Here is a 7,662-nt window from a genome sequence, read left to right on the forward strand (position 1 = left end):
ATGGGGCCTCCCGCTGCTGCCGCGCCGCCAGAGCACGATTTCTGCTCTTATCCTGAAGCAAAGTTCTTAACCCGAGGTGCTATTTCTGGGTTCTGTAACCTGAAGCGTATGTAACCTGAGGTACCACTGTACATTCATTCAAGGCACAAAGCTTGTTCCTGTGCTGTGTGCTCCTTCAAACTAGAAACAAGTCCCACTGCATTTCTGGGGGCTTACTCTCCAAGTAAGTGTGTGCAGGATTGTCGCTTTAATGCGGTACATTTTCTGTTGGCAATTACTGGTGTCCTATGCATGAAGGAGGCTGTGAATGTGTATGCAGCTGAACTTTGTGTACGGTTTTGGTTTTAGTCGAGGGTGAGGTGTTTGAGAGTAACAGTGTGAGAGGGACTATAAAGCTGTTGCCATTGCACACCCATCCACCCACGATTCCAATACATTGTTATTGCAGAGAAAAGCACACACATATTTACATTATGCCAAAAATATCCACAGCAGTTTAAATGATTTAAAAAATGCATAATATCCACAACAGCAAAGTCCACTAACACAATGCACATTAAGGCAGCCAGTTAGAATGATCACCTTTACAGTGTAATAGTGTGTTATTTCATAATTCTTACTTAATTGGATCCCAGTATGTTTCCGAGCACAATTCAAAGTGTTGATCTTGACCTTTACAGCCCTAAACGGCCTCAGTCCAGTAGACCTCAATGAGCATCTCCACCCACATTGTTCAGCCCGGACACAGAGGTCCAGCTCCGAGGGCCTTCTGGTGGTTCCCTCCGTCCGAGAAGTGAGGTTACAGGGAACCAGGCAGAGGGCCTTCTCAGTAGTGGCACCCGCCCCGTGGAACACCCTCCTATCAGATGTCAAGGAAATAAACAACTATCTGACTTTTAGAAGACATCTGAAGGCAACCCTGTATTGGGAAGCTTTTTAAGGTTTAATGTTTTATCTTGTTTTTAATATTCTGTTGGGAGCCGCCCAGAGTTGCTGGGGAAACCCAGCCAGATGGGCGGGGTATAAATAATAATTAATTATAATAATAATTATAGTTAGTATTAATGTTAGCTGCACCCACAATGCATGCTGCTGCAGCATGGCTCACTATCTCCTTAGGTGCCAATCAGCAAAACGAATTAAAGCCCTGTTATAAAGCATATGCTCTCCTTTTTTGAAACGATGCCTTTTCGAATACAAATACAGTGGTACCTTGGGTTAAGAACTTAATTTGTTTTGGAGGTCCATTCTTAACCTGATTCTGTTCTTAACCTGAAGCACCACTTTAGCTAATGGGGCCTCCCGCTGCCACTGTGCCACCGCCACCTGATTTCTGTTCTCATCCTGAAGCGAAGTTCTTAACCTGAGGTACTATTTCTGGGTTACCAGAGTCTGTAACCTGAAGTGTCTGTAACCCGAGGTACCACTGTAGTTCATCCATGTTCTCATTTGCAACATAGTTCTACGAGTGCTTCTGGTCAGTTAAAGAAATCTCAAGTTTCTTCAGCTTTGCTTCCTCCCCCTCAAAGAAGTGTTATGCAATTACTCAAGGGAATATTCCACACTGCTGGCAGGTATTTCATTCTCAGCCTGGAAGTGTGGCAATGAAAGCGGAGAAAATGGGAAGAAGAGTCAGCATGTGAACATGCATGCTGTCAATCATACATACTTAGTTGCTGAGTTCACACTGCATGGAGTTCATTGGTTATCTTTCACTGCCATCTAATATTTTCCAGTGGGGATCTGATAACTATATCTGACCACACTTTCATACCCTTCAACATTTCTCTGATGAAAATAGGTACATCCTACTCCACAACAACAACAACAACAACAACAACTACTACTACTACTTTATTATTTATACTCATCCATCAGGGGTGCCAACTTGAATAAAATATTGTGGGGGACCAGGTAAGTCCCGCCCTGCATAATCGATCACATGATGCAGTGCACACACATCATGGGAATGGGAATGTCCATCAACTTGGGGGGCAGCCCCCTCAAATATTTCATTATGGGGGCTAAAGCTCCACAGCCCCTAGGAGTTAGCTCCTATGCCACCCAACTGACTGGACGGCCCCACCCACTCTGAGTGGCTTCCAACATATATAAAAACATAATAAAACTATACAGGGCTGCCTTCAGATATCTTCTAGTGTGGAGTGGTGGTTAAGAGCGTTAGACTCGCAATCTGGGGAACCGGGTTCGCGTCCCCGCTCCTCCACATGCAGCTGCTGGGTGACCTTGGGCTAATCACACTTCTCTGAAGTCTCTCAGCCTCACTCACCTCACAGAGTGTTTGTTGTGGGGGAGGAAGGGAAAGGAGAATGTTAGCCGCTTTGAGACTCCTTAGGGTAGTGATAAAGCGGGATATCAAATCCAAACTCCTCCTCCTCCTCCTCCTCCTCCTCCTCCTCCTCCTCCTCTTCTTCTTCTTCAGGTCTTATAGTTACTTATCTCCTTAGCTCAGGGATCACACAATGCCATACCCTCCAACATTTCTCCAGTGAAAATAGGGACATCCTAAGGAAAAGCGGGACATTCCAGGATCAAATCAGAAACCGGGACGGCTTCTGTAAATCTGGGATTGTCCCTGGAAAATAGGGACATGTGAAGTCTGCCCTTCTGATTAGATTTAACTCAATCGATCAGATACAATGGAGGCAGAGTTCTTGTAATTTTTAATAGATGTTTAGAAAAAGTGCAACTCCAGATTGTCTCTCCTCATTCTCTAGCTCTGTGTAGGCAATAAGCCTGCACCTATCTAAATTCCCTCTTTGAAAAAATGCACAAGCTCGGCTCTTTGCATTTTGGTCACCATGGGGAGGCCATACAGGGTCCCCACCCCGATGCTTCACTGACTCCAATGTCAAAGGTCACCTGTCTGTGGCATGATGGGTAGTAGAAGCCCATTTTCATGCTGCAAATACTGAGCAGCATTTCATCCTCTCTACTCACTGTGTGTGCCATATCCCAGGAAAGAGTGAAGTAGGCTTAACAAATTTCTACAGAACTAGATCAATGTATTATTTTTAAAAATTTGGTCAATTTGCTTGCTGGCCTGAGAACCTGAGCTGACTAAAACAGCCCGTATTGTTTTCCAAGTGCTCACCTTTCAGAATCACCACATCCATCACAAAAGGGAAAAAAAAACTATGAGAGGAAAACTATCGTAGAGTTGTTGCCCGAGCTCAGAGACAAAACCTCCACTGTTCGAATGCTCTTGGTCGCTGCTAGCCTTTGGCATGAAGGAGCACATGAAAGGAAACACAAAGTGGATTAAGTATGATGGCAAATAATCTGCAGTGCTCAGTTAGGAAACTTGCTTGTCATTATCCTCTGATTTCGGTTCCAAACCTTGAAACATTTATAAGCTGCCTTCTCCTACTAAGCTTTGCCACAATTGCGCGCAAAATGTAAAAGGATCTTGGACCAACTAACGTAAAAGGGGAAACCATGAACACCAAAAGATAGATATCTCCTTGAGTCATCCATGTGGTCTGCCAGTGATTCCTCATCACCAAACAGTTGTTCCTCACTCCCTTCTCAAGTCTTTGCTTATTACTGTGGTGTGCTTTACCCAGGTTGGATAAGTTTTATGTGTCCATAAGATGACAACAGCCAAGGAACATCTTATCAGCCAGGGCTCTTGTGATGTATCTTGGGTTTTTGTTCTTTGGTCTCCTTGTGATTCAAGAGAAATCTTTAGCCAGTGACTTCACAGAAGGGACGCTGTTGGCACTGTGGTTAAACTACAGGGCCTAGGACTTGCCGATCAGAAGGTCGGTGGTTCGAATCCCCACGACGGGGTGAGCTCCCATTGCTCAGTCCCTGTTCCTGCCAACCTAGCAGTTTGAAAGCACATCAAAGTGCAAGTAGATAAATAGGTACCGCTCTGGTGGGAAGGTAAACAGTGTTTCCGTGCGCTGCTCTGGTTCGCCAGAAGCGGCTTAGTCATGCTGGCCACATAACCCGGAAGCTGTACGCCGGCTCCCTCAGCCAATAAAGCGAGATGAGCACCGCAACCCCAGAGTCGGTCACGACTGGAACTAATGGTCAGGGGTCCCTTTACCTTTATTTTCACAGAAGGGAGATCTTTCTGTCTTCATAGATTTGTTTCAGTATTCAGGGAGAAAAAGGGGCTGTGGCGCTGCTTCAAGACTGCCTGCCAACTAGCTGCCCCACTCCTTCTACCTGTCCTAGTTTGTTTTTCTTTTCCCTGTTGGGAAAGCCACCTTCACTGCATAATGGTCACTAGCAGAATTTCCACTTCGTGTTCATGCTTAAACTATGTAGGCAGTATATGCACAGTAGGGGAGTTAGGCTGTTGGTTTTATCCAGTGTACCATTTTACGCACTTTTCATCTCCCCCAGCTGCAACAAAACATGTCTCTCCCATATCGGTCTCTACAGCCACAGAAGCTTGACTTCACCCCCAATGGCACAGAAGGTTGTGAGATCTTCTGGAGCAGTCTGTTTTGGGGTGGGGCGGGCAACAAGGGATGAGGCAAAGGGGAATGCCACCCATGAAGTCTTGACTGCAACCCTGGGCTCATCTGGGAGGACTTGTAGAGTTGAAAGGGATCCCAAGGGTCATCTAGTCCAACCCTTGCAATGTAGGAATCTCAGCTAAAGCAGAATTAAAATTTAATAACGAAATAAATAAACAGCAATACCTCAAAGGCCGCCTCTTTCCATATAAACCTACCCAGACCCTGAGATCATCTTCTGAGGCCCTTCTTCATGTGCCTCCTCTTCAAGAGCCTGCATGGTGGCAACACAAGAACAGGCCTTCTCTGCAGTGGCTCCCAGTCTGTGGGATGCTCCCCCCAGGGAAGTTTGCCTGGTGCCTTCATTATATACCTTTAGGTGCCAGGCAAAAATGTGCCTTTTTAACCAGGCCTTTGGCTGATCTGATTGACATCCTATGCCCATTTTTTGGGGGAGAGAGGGTGTTATTGGGTTGTTGTTTTTATTTTGTTTATATATATATATATATATTGTGGTTTTATATTTTGATTTTTGTTCTGTGAACCGCCCTGAGACCTCCGGGTGTAAGGTGGAAGATAAATAAAATTTAATTAATTAAATATTAAACAAAAGTTTTAAAAAATCCTGTTTGAAGGACATGTTGACAAGAAATATTTGGATGAAATGCAGATGCATAATAAAGGCACGATCTAGTTGCATTTAAGCACTTGTGAATCCCGCAGATACATGTGGGAGAGATCTAGGCATATGCTTTAACACTCCCAATGAACAGAGTGTGGGACAACTGCTTTAACTGTCTAAGGCAAAGTTTGTTTTTTATCTTTACAAGCCTGGCGCATACATTTTTAATCTCCTGGAAATAAACAATTACAACAATGTACTGTTCTTTTTTTTAATGTAGATTCATGTTATTTAAAAACAACCCTTCGATATTTTCCCGCCTTAAAGTAGATCTTTTCTCATACCCGAGCAAGTTTGCCAAGAACTGGCGCCTAAGATCTGGAAATACTTCGCGATCTTCTCACGAACGCTCTTTAGAAAGCTACAGTGCTCGTCATTCAAATGCTTTTACGTTTAAACAGAGCTGAAATGGGGGAACTCAAAGCAAAACGCAAAGGAAGCTGAAACATAAGCTTATTCATTCTGTTGTCCAGTATGTCGGGGAAAGAGCGAGCGATAGGAACACTAATCTCATTGTTGATTTACATCAGAGTCCTTTAACTTCTTAGTCTGGGTAATTTTCTGTACCTGTTGGACTGAGTTTGTAAATGTAGATTGAAGGAATAATTTATCTAATTATCTTGACAAGCAGATCAATCAAGATAATTCATTTAAAATGTCCATTAAAAAAATCAGCATCCTAGAAGCAGTGCCTTTTCATTTCATTTCATTTTCTTCAAACAAGTAGCCATTAGTGGCCGAGGAAACAGGACATCGATGCCAACTTCCCCCCCTCCCTTTTGCCCACCCCCCTCAAGTCTCTCTTCTAGAAAACAGATGTAATGTTAGCGCTGTTACTTTCGCAATTGCAATAGTTGGAGTGGAGAAGTTCTCCCTCAGCCCGCCTCTAGGATTTTAAGAAAAAGGACCATTGAACATTGATGGCACATACGGAAAAAACTATAGAGGTTGCAGTGCATATTTTCCATAACAGGGGTGCCAACTTGAATAAAATATGGGGGAGGGGACAGGTAAGCTGATCACATGACATGGTACATGCACACCATTTGAATGGCAATGCCAACCAACTTGGGGGGGGGGCAGCCTCCTAAAATATTTTATAGGGGGGCACGAAGGGATCTCAGCACTTGGGAATTGGTTCCTATGTTCCACAATGAGTGAACAAACCTTCGTCCTGCAAATGTAAAGGTAAAGGGACCCCTGACCATTAGGTCCAGTCGTGGCTGACTCCGGGGTTGCGGCGCTCATCTCGCTTTATTGGCCAAGGGAGCCGGTGTACAGCTTCTGGGTCATGTGGCCAGCATGACTAAGCTGCTTCTGGCGAACCAGAGCAGCGCACGGAAACGCCGTTTACCTTTCCACTGGAGTGGTACCTATTTATCTACTTGCACTTTGATATGCTTTCAAACTGCTAGGTTGGCAGGAGCAGGGACTGAGCAATGGGAGCTTACCCCGTTGTGGGGATTCGAACCGCTGACCTTCTGATCGGCAAGTCCTAGGCTCTGTGGTTTAACCCACAGCGCCATCCGCGTCCCTATGAAGATAAATGACTGATGTACTTACCTGAAATGGTGAAATGGTCATTGTACTGCCCCCCCCATGCTACTGGTAGGCAGTCCACCTTTTTTTTGCTTTTTAAAGGAGAGAATATTCATTCCTCCCCATTTTGAAAAGAACGACAACCCAAACACAGTGTTTAATGTAGCAATGGGGTTTGATGTAGCAAGTGCTTGCCCGTCCATTTAAAGAAAGGCAATGGAAGTCATAATTCCTCTGATTTCAGTGGAATGCGATCCTGTGGATAAACACGTTGAGTATCAGGAATGGGGCCAAGGACAATAATACACATTGTTTAATCCAAATATATTTGAGCGTAGTGCCCTTTCCAGGCTGCCATCAGAAAGCAAAGGACAAATCAAATGGGTAATAATGATTGCGTGCGAATGCCTAGTACATACTGAAAGACTTATAAAGTTTCACTTCGGCTAAAAAACGTTGATACACTGTTGGTCTAATGAAATGAAAAAACACCATCATTGCCCAGTTCACCATAAAGGAAATCAAGGATACAAGTGGCTGTGTAAACTAACCCCTGTTGTCTGTCAAAGGAGCTGTCCAAAACCCCTTTAAAAAAACACAAAAAACCATAATGAAATTTGATTGTGGTAACAACTGAAACTAAACCTCTTAATGGAAGTCCTCGCTCATTTTTTTTTAAAAAAATATGGTAATGTTAGTCAGTTGCATTCCTACAGGGCAATAAGTCCTGGATGGAAATGGATGCCATGGACCTCTAAAAATCAGCCCATGTCTGAAACTTTATTTGGGAGAATTGGCACCTTCAATGGGACAAAGAAAGGCTGCAGTTAGTGTGTTTGTGAGGTGCTCTGTGTAGTATACTGGTGGTCTGTTTGTGGTATACTTGGCTCCCCATTGCTTCAAAAATGTACACGATGGACATAATGATAGTAATAGGGAAGCAAAGAA

This window comes from Podarcis tiliguerta (assembly GCF_965153285.1).
Source record: "Podarcis tiliguerta genome assembly, chromosome: 3".
Lineage (NCBI taxonomy): Eukaryota > Metazoa > Chordata > Lepidosauria > Squamata > Lacertidae > Podarcis > Podarcis tiliguerta.